This window comes from Cavia porcellus, unplaced genomic scaffold, assembly GCF_034190915.1.
Source record: "Cavia porcellus strain 051 isolate PalLab524CR breed Dunkin Hartley unplaced genomic scaffold, mCavPor4.1 scaffold_15, whole genome shotgun sequence".
NCBI lineage: Eukaryota > Metazoa > Chordata > Mammalia > Rodentia > Caviidae > Cavia > Cavia porcellus.
In genome coordinates this window covers 23817267-23830807 of record NW_026947498.1, presented here as the reverse complement: position 1 = coordinate 23830807, position 13541 = coordinate 23817267, and the positions used below count along the sequence as shown (strand labels likewise).

General features: G+C 35.1%; 1 protein-coding gene across 1 annotated transcript in view; it reads right to left on the bottom strand.

Annotated features, from left to right (window-relative positions):
* Nucleotides 1-1632, bottom strand: part of Robo2 (roundabout guidance receptor 2) — a 1616745-nt gene extending 1615113 nt beyond the window's left edge. Inside the window, exon 1 of the mRNA XM_063224740.1 lies at nt 1456-1632. The gene's annotated coding sequence lies outside the window, so the exon portion shown is untranslated. The remainder of the gene's footprint in view (nt 1-1455) is intronic.
* Nucleotides 1633-13541: the final 11909 nt, after the last annotated feature.

Below are 13541 nucleotides of genomic sequence, written 5' to 3'. Positions count from 1 at the left end.
AATTAAACCTACAGTTAAAAAGCATTGGGCTAAATTCTGATTCATAACAGAACAATTATAGAAACTTAGAAAAACTAATTCTTCATCACAGTCTCTCCACTGCAAAATTAACCCACTATTTCTGTTCTCTCAAAAGTTCAGTAAGAAACTACGAAAAGAAGTTATATGTAAAAGCCCGACTCACAGTGGACGTTCAAGTATTATTTAAATCCAGCTGATTTAAGAGAACAGCAGAACAAAATGTTCATTTTTATTATAAAAACTTTATGTATCTATATAAGTCTCATACATCTTTAAAATGACACTGACTTCAACCGGGATTTTAGTAAAATACTTCACAGTTGTTAACTTTCACTCCAGATTTGGATTCTCATGTTCACTTAATTCTCTAAAACTTGTCTGCTTCACTAGTATTAAAATACGTGGGAGCCCTCTAGATAAGTGCAGGCCCTCCCACTTTACGGTTATTCAACAAGGTACATCTAATAAATACTAAATTCAAAAACAGAGACCCAAACACCTAAAAGAAAAGTTATAAAATTCTTATTACATGCTAATCATAAGTCAATGCCCCAAAAGAAAGCAACTTTTAAACCAAGTGCTCAAAATACATGTTTTGTCTCACCACACACATACACATTATAAAATGTAAAATTGAAACAATTGCAAGAAAAGAATTAAACAGATTTCTCTGAGAAACGTACATAATTTTATTCCTGAAATTTCTCCTGCAATCTCTTTCCCTAAAGCCATCCCAGGAAAATAAAGTTTTTTTTCTCAAGTGAGTTCATCACTTTGCTCGCAGACATAGAATTTGCCAAATGAGAAATATATTCCCTGTCAGTCATCCACTTAAATACTGTGTCATTAAAGAAATCAAAAAAGGTACCAATTTTGGAACAAAAGATGAAGAAGTGATGAAATAAATCAATAAAGCTTTTTAAGCTAAATTGCCCTCACATTTCTAAGCCTGTCTGGAGAGCCTGAATTCCCCATTCACAAGCTCATGGAGGGTGCAGAGCAAAAGAACTTGAGCTAAGCAGAGGGCTAAAGAAGTGCAGACCCACCCTAGATTTAAGGGCAAATTTCCCTTTTCCACTGAGAGCCCAGACTCCCTACTCTTACTTGACGTGGCTTGGAAAATTGGGCATGGGGCCAGGAAAAGGAGAGACAGAATGGACAACTGCAGAAACAAGTCCCTGTCTGTAAAAGATTATACATAAACGAGTATACAATGCCTGCCTTAAAAAAAAAAAAAAAAATCCAGTCACTTCAGCTGAATTCCACCCAAAATCCTCACAACCGCCCACTGCCCATTCGTCCTCCTCCAGTTTATGCAGCCCCCGCCAAGATCCAGGCTGTCTCCCACTTTTTAACAGCGCTTGGAAGCTGAGCGGCCGCACAGTCCACGCCCCTAGTTCGAGACCCCTGGGTGCAGTTCTGCACCTAACTCACCTGGCGTCGCGTCTCCGCCTGCAGCCTCCGCCCAGAGTCACCGGCGAGCTGCGAGCCTCCGCCTGAGCAGTCAGGCAGGGCCGGGGAACAGCTGCCCCCAGACCCGCGGCTCTGACTGCTTCCTGATCCCTTCCCTAGCTCCTTCCTTTCCTCTCCTCCTCCTCCTCGCCGGTCCTCCTGCGCTCCCTCCTCCCTGCGCTGCGCTGCGCTGCGCGCTCCCCTCGCCTCCCCGCTCCAGGCTCACGAGACCTGTCCGTGGTGCTGATGAGGAGGCTCCCGGCCCCTCCCCGCGCGGGGTGCCCCGGAGCCAGGCTCCCCAAGTCCCTATAACACAGCAGGAGATCTGCTGGTTCTTGCTACCGAAAAAACAGGCTGAAAAAGGTGATCAGCAATTAACAGTCCCTCAATCAAATACAGGGTTGGGTAATCCTGTTTAAATAACCCACCTCTTCAGTCTTCTCCCCAAACATCTTCAGTAATTTTCAAACACAGAAACTCAAGGGAGGGGCTGGGAGATACATGAGTATTAACAGTGTTTTCCAATTTTCCACTTACAGATTTGAGCCTGGCTAGATTTAGGGCTGAAAAGTTCAAGGAATAATATATACTTCCAAATGGTTTTTACTTGGACACATTTTGAGTCCACTTAGGAAACTAATGTAAACTATCAATCTCCTGCTGGTGACAATGCAGATTCCTGAGAGAAGGTTACTGTTGTTACTGAGGGCCAGGCTCTTTGTGTAATCATCTGGGTTATTTTTTTTTTCCAGTGAATTTGTTTTTTTTTTTTTTTTTTTAACCATATTTTTTGTGAAGCAGTATTGGTATTTCTCTTTTGCACTTTTAGAATTAGAGATGGATTCACTTTCATATAAACAAAGAGATTCCAAGTTTCTGAGCCTAAAAGATTTGTAACTTTCATCATTTATACACGGTGCATAATGCTTTGAAGTATGTAAATAGCAATGTGTAGCTAAGCTAGTAAAGATAATAGAATTATTTAATGTTAAATATACATCAAGAGGCCAAACACTACCAAATACAATGAGAATTTTAAAACTCATATCAACTGTGATGATACCTATGAAAGAAAAGCCAACAGTCAAAATGAAGGAACACAAATAATATGAAAATGATCAGAATCAGTGCCCAACTCCATGTGACGTGAATTTTCCACTCAAAAGGAAGCAGGAAATAAATTCTTCCATAAAGCCTACAATGGGCATAGTCTTTTTGAAAAGCAAGAAGGCTGAGTAAATCATGAATACAATTTTATTTCTTAATAAGAATATGCAATGGCTAATCAATATTAAGTTAAAATAAATCAATGGTAATTTATTTCAACTAACCTCACATGGAAAATTTATTATCTATTAAGGTTTCTGACATCACATCAAATGGCAAAGGTCAAATTTACTTAAGCTTGTAGAACTAATAGACAGTTAATAAAGGCACAGTTTTAGATGACTTCTGTACGTATGTGTCATGGTATATTTCCTTCTAAGTAAATTACTTGAATGTTATTTAAAAACTCATAGGAGTTAAGCATGGAAGAAATAGAGATGTACAACTATATTTATCACGAGCAAATATATGTAGATTATTCATTCTATATTTCACACTGGAAAGGATTAAAGATAAGCTCTATTTCTTCATATTTACAAGGCAATTCAAAGTTGAAACGACAAGAAATTTATTCACAAGAAGTGAGAAATTCTACAAATGTAAATTAACTTCAATCATTAATTGCCTAGTTAAGAACAAATTTTTATAAACCATTATACAATACTGTTATAACATAGCTGCATTATGCCCTGCATTAACATTATTACACTTATGGAATATACAAAGATAAAATATAACTATATTTTCTTCCTACATAAAATATTTATTGATTCTGGCAAAATAATATATCCACTCCAATATCAAATATATATGAATCTAAAACTCCTTCTCCAATTTGCCTAATCAATTGAAATATTTTTCTTCTTTGAATGTTAATATTCTTTTTTTATAGTGTTTATCTTTAATTGATTTGTAGTTGTGTTCACTTAAAATTTTTTTAAGCGAATCAATCATCAATGCAAAGGCAATAGTACTTGCATACTATTTGTTCAATAAATGAACATAATGTTCATGTTAATTTTTGATTGCCTGCAACAGCTTACTTATTTTATCTTAAGCTTTTATATACATGCATTTCCTTGGTTCAACTAAATACTTAGTTATTGAAAAAGAGAATTTTTTGGTATGAAATTTACATTTCCTTGTATTTTCAGCCTAAAGCCCAGGGACAAGTCTCAGAAGAAAAGCATTTTTGTTAAATTTCATTCATATATTCCTTAATAATTTGAAAAACCACAAGACATGCAAATTATTCTAATCCCTATGTAAGATGTGGGTATGCATTTGATTTAATCCTGGGCTGAGTGGAATTTACAATGTAGCTATGAAGAATAATAAATTACCTACTTATTACTTATAATAATAACTATATGCATTTGTACCGAATAAATGAAAAATCCATCTGAACTTCTAGGGCAGCATATGAAAGCAAAAGAACTGTCTGCTTGAAAACATTAAAAGCAACTCTCAAGAGGATCCCTCTGCCCAAATAGTACATCTCATTATGAAAATAATGAGAAAAATTAGTAACTGGGCAATTGACAGCACACAGGCATTTTTGAGGTTTCTGACCTTTTTAGCTTCCTCAGGGGCAAGACCACAAACTTCCAACAGCAGACATAGTATTTATCTTGCACATTTCTTACATATGTTGTTCTGTTTTTCTAAGTAGAGTGATTTTGAATTTTAGGTTAGTCTGGTGGATTTTCTGATGTGACTATTCTGTCCTGAATGGTGACAGTGAATTGTGCTTGCCATATCCTATCTTTTTACACACAGTCATTTCTCTGAAGCCCGCTTGCTTTAAATCTACCATGGCAGGGTTTACTGTATGCTTTTATTGATAGCCATCATATACTGACAGATGCATGCAAGTGTGATTGGAGTTCAGTTTGTATTTGTTTTCTATAGAAAAGAGAAATTGAAAGAAACTGCAAAAGAGTTTAGAAAAATATCTAAAGGAATTGCCCATATCTTTTGAAATCCTCAGTAAAGGATGAGAATCAGGCCCTGGGGCAGCTGATGTGGCTCACACCTGACTGTTTTTATGACTGAACACATCTTTTAAAATGACTCCAATATTTAGATATAGTTTGTATAGATGTTCTTAAAGAGGACTTTGAGAAATATATATAAATTAGTAAGCAGTAGGAGAAAAAATCTCTAACAGAAAGATTTACAAAGATGATAAAAATCTATCTCTTTTGAACAGATTTGAAAATTTGTTCATAATTCATAGTTCTATATACTGTCTATAGGCTTAAAATAAAATATAAAAATAAAGACAGCAAATAATTCAGGAAAAATCTCTATCAAATCAACCCCTTAAGTCCCCAATGCTTTTTAAATAAAATGAGCGTGGATAAACATCTCAGAAAGTCAAGTGTCCTGTGCGGATTCAGGGTGTAGGAGAAAGAGTAGTATGTCTCAGTACCAGGAAAGTGAGTTATTCCCAAGGTCATGTGCAGTTTGCCATCTTCCTTCAAGGCTAAAACGCTCACCCCTGTAGACCTGGCTTTGAAAGTGGAAGGGTATTACAACTAAAAGCAAATACATTTGGCAGATGAACAGATAACATTCTGCCCACTGCATTCTTTATTAAAATGCAGTGTGCCTTTATATATTTATCCATTTACTTTATATAACAAATGCATCTAAAGCTCTTCGGTACATGAAAGATGAGGTCATTTCACAAGAAAAAATTACTGAAAGGTATAGAACTGAGGAAAAGTTCAATGGCACAAATGAAAAGAAGACAACATAGGAGGGGACTTCAGAGAGAACAGGATGAAAGAGTCATTCATTTTCAAAGGTAAATAAACCTAGCAATGGACACTATTTTAGAAACCAGATGAGTTAACATCTCTGATTCTTAGCTCCCTCTTTGGTAAAAATAAAGAAAATAATGCAAATTATTTTGTAGTTCATATTTAGAACTAAGTTAATTAATATATGTAAATAAGCCCCAAATAGTTCCAAGTACATAATATGTATTATTTAATTGCTTGCTGTTACTACAGAGAAATCTGAAACCTCCCAGGCGAGGGGACTTAAGATACATGGTAGGCTGGAAGTTCCCCTGTGCCACTGGGACAGAGGCTGATTTGAAAAGACAGCCTAAAATTATATGTAAGTATTATCTGGGGATAATTTCCCCAACTCTGAATTCCTGTAGCACTTTACCTAGCTTGTCATTGTACATATCAATTTGTCTCTTGAATTATGACTAGGTACATAAATCTTCCCACTTCTTACAAAAATAAGCATGTAGTGGAATAAATTCTTAAGGACTTTTCTCAAATGCATCTTCCTGTCTCCTATAGCAAGTAACTCATTAGTAAAACCCCAATAGTTGATGAATAAATTAAATACAGTGATTAATTCCATTTTTTCTATGATTTTAGTCAGAATTGTCCCACTAATTAATAAATGATAAACTGTATAGACATAGGGATTCATATTTAAAATCTATAATTCTACTTGGGATATTGATCTACTTGCACTACTGATAAAAACATGAAGGTCACTTCTTTACTGTACCAAGTGTTCCTCCTTTGGAACAATAGTGTCAGCATTGGCGTGACCCACATGGCCCTTGATGTTCCTTGGGTAAGGGACAATAAGAGGATGAAAAAATAAAGAAGAGACAAAGCTGGGGTCAGGTGGAGCCCTTACTCTCTGGATGGGAGGAAAGGAACGGCCTCCTCACTTCAGAGGCATTTATCTATACATTTTAACAACTTAATGTCACTTGGCAACCACTGTTCAGTAGAAACCCACGTTCAGATTGTCTTGGGGCTAGGTGTTCTCTGGGCTGAAGTAGCTTTTTCATGTGGCTCGGCTGGCCCAGGTGCCCCAGCCCTGCACCTCTGGTCAATTTCCAGCTTCACTGCCTCCCAACAAGCATCACTTGCAGATTCTTAGAAATCAGAAATACTGAGTCCAAACTTGTATTTGAACAAGACCCTAAGAATATATCAATTTAAATTTAGAAGGTAATACTTTATAGTCTTCCTAAGTTTCCTAATTTTATCGTCAGTGAAAGAAAATACTGTAATTATAATGATGGCGATACTAACAAAAATAATCTTACAGCTCTATCAAATACTGTTTTAAAGTAATACTTGATATAATTTTATGAAGTTGAAATTAATATCATTTACTAAACAAAAACTCAGAAATCCCAAGTAACTCTCCCAAGGTCACTGAGCAAGTGAATCACTACATTTGTAAATTCTGGCTATCTCACTGCAAAGATCAAGCTCTAATTCATAGTTAATACATTTGCTTCCATTTCCTGACTGTGGTTTACTTTGTATTTTATTAACCTTACTTATACATGACAGATTTTTAAGTCTCTCTAATGAGTTTTAGAATAAAGCATACAATACAAATATAAAATATCATCTATAAGCAATTGTGGTGAGATAGATACAAAATTTAAATACTTAAAATAATCAGAACTATCTTCTTTCATAATTTTTTGTTTTTGCTGTTGCTGTGGAGCAGTTTATATAAAAGCAAATAGCTTCCTGCTTTGAATTTCTACCTTGAATTTTTTTAATGAAATGACCTTAAGAATGATTAAAATTCCACAAATAGCATAACACCAAAGAAAAACAATTGCTATGCAGGCAAAAAGAGGTCATAAATATATGACAGGAATGGCTTTGAAAAGAATCATGGAAATTCAGTTTTGTTTCTAGTATTTAGTTTCATTCTGCAGTATAATCATGAAGTATCTGTAAAATTTACTATGCATATTGCATAATAAATTATCACATTGAGCTCTGAGGTATGAAAAATTTATGATGTACGGAAGTCTATTAGTTATTCTTTATCAGATATACATATATATTACACATATATATCTTACACAAATATGTATTCGAATTATACAATATGATATACATTTTACTCTATATTATATATATACAATACGTTATATATTTTAAAATATATACATATATTTTGTATGTAGGATATATATGGAAAGTATGTAATTTAAACCGAGCAATGAATTCAACTTCTTTGAAACAAGAAATGAAAACTGACATTTTAAAAGGCATATTTGCTTCTGTACGGACAGAGTTATGACTGGGGTATTTTTGTTGAAGATAGTAGGCTACTCCCAAGCATTATTGGACTATTACTCCCAAAGCTCATTGTGTCTTGTTATTCCTTTAATGCTGTTTACAATCATAAGTCCCCTTCCTCACTTTAGTATTTCACTTCTGAGGAAACTAAATTCCCTAAAGGAAACCAAAATATGCAGCAGAATTTCATATATATATATATATTCATGCACACACTGCCATTTACCTAGGGCATAGCTTCTGAGATCTTAAAAGTGGACAGGTCTGAAAAATGGGTTCTACCAAGGTTTTTGTATTATAAATGATAAATGAGGTCTGAGCATACTGCATTATTTGCCTAAGATTATGTAGGTAGGCAGGCTGCAGATTTAATCTTTGCTCTGCAACATAGATAATTTTCCATTCAAATTATGTTTATATATTTGCAATCCATAGCAGGTACACAATCTCCAACTTAGGGGCCTAATTTCTTTGTGAAAATTTCCTTCACAGATTTAGATTGCTAGCACTCCTCAGGAACTTCTCAGAACTTAATTAGCAGAACTTGGAAAAATACTTTGGGATACACTTAGAACAACTGTATAAACTACTGCACCAATAGTAACTTCAATACTATTAAATACCATATAGAGTAAAATCATATTTAAACTTACATTGAACATATGTGACATATTATTCTAATTTCTAACATTGCAGTCTGTAAATATCTACAAGATAATTGAAAACCAAGAGCACCGTAGTGTAGGGATGCATATCTGCAACATCAGCAAGCCAGAGGCAGGAAGCAGGAGGATCACACTGAGTTAGAGGTTGCCTGGTCTATCTACAGTGAATTCAAAGCCAGCCTAAACTATGTAGTTTCAAAAAAATAGTTAAATACATAAAACATAAATGTATCATGATAATGAATGAAAAGAATAAGGAGAACACATGAGATTAGAAAACAGCAGAATGTCATCATCTTCAGGAAATCTTAAAATAACTTTCTACCTCAGTGAACAGTGGAACTTGAATATAGAAAACCTCTCACCTAGATGTACAGTAATGATTATGCTACAAATTTTAAAAGGCTTTTAGAGAGGGTAAAAATGTTTTATTATATATTCCGTAAAGAATTGGAGTGATGTTTAACTATCGGATATTTTTTAAATTTCCAGAAACTTTCAGTGGGACACAAATTTACTTAAATAAGCAAAAAAAGGATAAACTCTGAAAAATGATAATGAACTCTGTTTCCATGAATATAATATTCCTAAACACACATTTGCTAATCATGTGGATATGTACTTAATTAGTTTTTCAGCTAAACCTGTTAAAGTGTCTGAAGCAATTCTTCATGATAAGATAGAAAATTTGTCTTTCTTGGACACAAAGATTTTTAAAAAATAATTTAGTATTTCCAATTGAACTACTGTTGAATATTTCCATAACAAGTTTAGAATTACTAGAACTCTGGCTGTATATATATAAATGTACTTTATATTAAAGGATACTTTTTTTTTGTCTTTTTCTTTTTTATCAGTACCGGGGATCAAACTCATGACCACACATTTGCAAGGCAGGTGCTTATGCCACTGAGCTAAATTCCCAGCCCCTAAGGCTACTTATTTTTAAGTGTGATAAATTCTTGAATTTTCTGTTAATTAGAATTCTATCTTTATGAAGACAAAGGTTTTTTTAAAGTATTTATTATTTAGAATTTTTCACTCAAAATTTAGTATCAGGCTGAGGATATATTTCAGCATCACCAGCACCTGCCTGGCAAGCACAAGGTCCTGAGTTCAATTTCCAGTACTGCTAAGTAAAAAATAAATAAATAAATAAAAATAAAAATAAAGACTTACTATCTTCAGAATAAAATTCAATAGTTCAATTTCATAATGTTTGAGTTTGGTTTTAAACAAAATTTGGGTAAAATAAGCAAAGTAAACAAGTGGAAAGAAACTTTAAATTTTGGCTACCTGGATGATCTTAATGGATTGCAGATAGTTTCTGAGCCTTGGTTTTCTTGTCTGTAAAATGCAAAATATGAACTAGCTATTGTTCCATGTTCTTTTGAGCTCTGAAAAAGTCATATTTCATCTAGTCCCATAAAATAGGATTTTCCATTTCTAATGTAAGTCCCTTCATATGAGATCTAGAGCACTGAGTAAGGCAGAAATCCCTTTACTCCCCGAAGTCTTCTCGTAATTACCCTGATGTACAGTCTCCTCACCCCAGCTCCTAGGGTTCTTGACACCATTTTTCTTCCTTCACCATTTCCACATGAACTCAATCTCTATTTCTAGCGTTTCACAACTGCAACTGCCTCTAATGCATCCATTGTACTTTGGCTCTCCCATAATCCAAACCACAGCTTTAGTCCAAACCACAGCTCCCGAGTCAATTCCTAAGTTTAATATTCCAGTGGATCCCAATGAATCTGTATATAGGTAATTTTCTTCATCCACCAACTAGTCTCTAGAAAACAAAGATGATAATCATGCAGAAAAGAAGAAAAATGAAAACAATCACTCCAAGTCACTATCCTGGTTAAATTTTCTCAAACTTCCTTTAATGTTTGTGGAAAAAACAAAAACAAAAACAAAAAAAAAACCATGTCCCACTTCAGGGATACCAACCCTAATCATCATTACAGCCTAATAGACTGCATTCCTGCCTTGTAATTACACTCCAGCCGCAGCGAACTTCAGTTACTCACATCTTCCAAATATTTTCCTGGCACAGGGAATGCACTTTTACCATTGTCTGCAATTCGCTTATCTTCTCATCTTTCAAACCTGAATTTAAATGGCCATTTCATCAAAGTAGCCTTTCCCTTCCCTGAAACTACCTTGACTCACTCTATTGGCAACCCCTTTTTATCTCAACCAGATTTACTTTCATAGTGCTTATGTCAATATCTTTCCATTTTGTGATTACTGATTTTTAATCAGGAAAGCTATTTTAATAATACTTTAGTAGGTCAGGGTCCTACTCCTTGTGCTGTAACTACTCTTGTGCCAAACCTTGGCACAAGATCAGATACAACAAATAGGTATTGAATGGATCTGGATAAAAGATAAAACTAAAAAATCCTTAGGGAATTGCAGTTCTCTTGCACTAAGTTCTTTTGCTTAAGATAAAGATAGATCCATGATATATAAAACAGTAATAGCCAGTAGTATTAGTATAAAGGGAAGTTTATTTTGTTTTGTTTTTATTACAAGATGGGCTAGGATACCCAAGCATGCAGTGGAAACTAATGCAGTCTAACACAGTGAAATTTTATTAAGGAATATTCTGTAGGTCACGTGTAGGTGTTGCAGACCACCATTCTGGGAGACTGAGGCAAGAGAATCACAAGTTTCAGCCAAGTCCAGGCAATTTAATGACATAGCAAAATACCTATCTCAAAAAAAAAAAAAAAAAAAGGAAAGAAAAGACTGGGGTGCTGGCATGTGGCTCAGTGCAAATGTCCTAGAGTTAATCTAAGTTCTTTCTCCCCTTCTTTTCTTTTTTCTTATGTGATAGAGTGCAGGGGAGAGGCTACAGGAGGAAATGAGAGAGGAAGAAAAGGAAGGAAGGAAATAAAGAAGGAAAGGAGAAGAAAAAAGCAATAATTGGCAGAAGAAAAAGACTAGCACTGATACAACCTCAGTGATCCCTCAGTACAGTTTACAGGAACTTTCAGAACTGTCTATATACCTTACCCTTAGTCACTGCTCCCTGTCACAATCTTCCCACAAGCTAAGGAAATAAGTCCTTCATTCACAAAGGAGAAAGCAAACAGTATTACACAGAGTCTGGTAAAATCATATTTCAAGCTAGGTGTGGCAGGACATGCCTGTCATTCCAGAATTTGTGAGGATGAGACAGGAGGATCACCACAAATTCAAGGCCAGCCTGAACTATATAGCAAGACCCTGTCTCAACCTGCTCCATTAGAGTTCACTTCTCTTTGAGTTACAATTAAATGGATGCTTGTTTCTACCTGCTACATTGATTCACAAATATACTTAAGACCACGAAGTTTTAGATAAATTTCTAGCTAATAGTAGAAAAATACTGTTATATTCCTGAAGTTGTCATTAAATATTTAGGTAATAAATGTAATATATTGATAAATTTACGGATCTTTTTGGTTCATGTGAAAAATAAAAAAATCAGACTAGCTCTAATTTTGTGAGCTAATGTTCTAATATATTTGAAGTGTTTATATACAGATTTTTTTGTTAATTAAATTTTTCTCTATATTTTAAATTATTTCATTGTGTTGATAGGCAGTCATCCAATATTCATGAAATACACAACTCTAGAAAAGGTAATTTGTATTTCTTACTTATAGAAAATTTGTATTAGTCAACTTTCCTATTAGCAGAGATACAATACTTAATGCCCACAATTTAATGGGGAGGTTGTTGTAAACAGGGCGAACAATTAAAATAAGGACATGGAATTTATAATATTATTTTATAATGATCACCCAGAGTTAACACAATGTGCAGGAAATCTATCCACAACACAAAAGACATAGAATATTCAGCCAAAGGCCTGAATCCCACAGCAATGTCCCACATGAGTCCAGATGCAGACCCAGAGCTCAGGACAGTGCCTCCCACAAGTCCAACTGGAGGTCTAGAGCCCAAAGGAAGGACTCACACCGGTCTCTTTTATGGATCCTTGCTGGTAAGGCCCAAAGATCAGCAATGGAAGCTAGAAAGGCTGGGGTGAAGGAGCTGTCTTGGTAGATTGAGGGTTATACATTGGAGCCGAGAAGTCACACTCAAAACAAAGACCAGGGCTATCCTGAAAAGCACCACAGCCATCCTCAGCAACAAGGAGGCTCAAGCCCCTCTGAAGATAAGCACAGCTGAGTACTAGTAGGAAGCCAGTGTGACAAGTTCATCCTGGAGACCAAGCGGCCACACATCTTTCCCTCCGGAGCCAGGAAGCAATGCTTGGTGTAAGGGCCAGAGCTCCTCCAGAACCAGTGGCTCAAACAGCAACACATAAGAGAACCCAAAATGCCTTAACCCCTTGCTTCTCCTTCTTCACATCTCTATTTGTGCTGGCAACTTTCCTCAGGAGAAACATCTACGTTCAGCACCATGTTGATTTAATTCAGCTGGCATTAAGTTGACTATCGGTTTTTAAACCGAAACAGAAGGTTTTAATTTCACTTCCTATGTTACAGAATTCAGCCCATGATCCCCTGACTCCAAGGCAGACACATCATAGTCAAAGTGAATGGCTGAAGAAGGATGCTTGGTTTATGGTGATCAGATATAAGAAAAGAGGGGAAAGATGAGAGACCATGTGTAATGCCCAAGATCACACCTCTACATCCTAGCTAGACATACACAGGAATCTACTATGTCAATTTCATGAGTAATTTCCACATCAAGTTGATACAAACATCTTCACTTTCACAGCATCTTTCCTTGAGTTGCATCAAAATGTACTAAAATAGTCACAAAATTAAGGAAAAGTTTGTTCAGGTATAAAGATAAATAACCTCAAATAAACTTCAAGTATGATGACACAATTCAATCAATTTGGAAAACTACTTAGTAAAATTTAGATGATGGATCCTTGGTTGGTGACCTCATTCTTCTTCTTAGATACGTTTAAGACTCTTTCCTAAACCTTGATAGTTAATAAATATACTGGAAATTGTCATGGTCTTCTCAGAATGAAAAGATTAAGAATGTGTACAAAATTTTAATATAAGAATAGAAAGTAATATTTCTAGTGCAGTTGCCATTTGTATAATCACAAATCAAGAAAAATGTTGCTTACTAATAAGGAAATTCAAGAATAATACTGTATTATCTATGAATCCTTCACTTTCCAACAGTCCACATAAAGATGAAAATAGAAAAA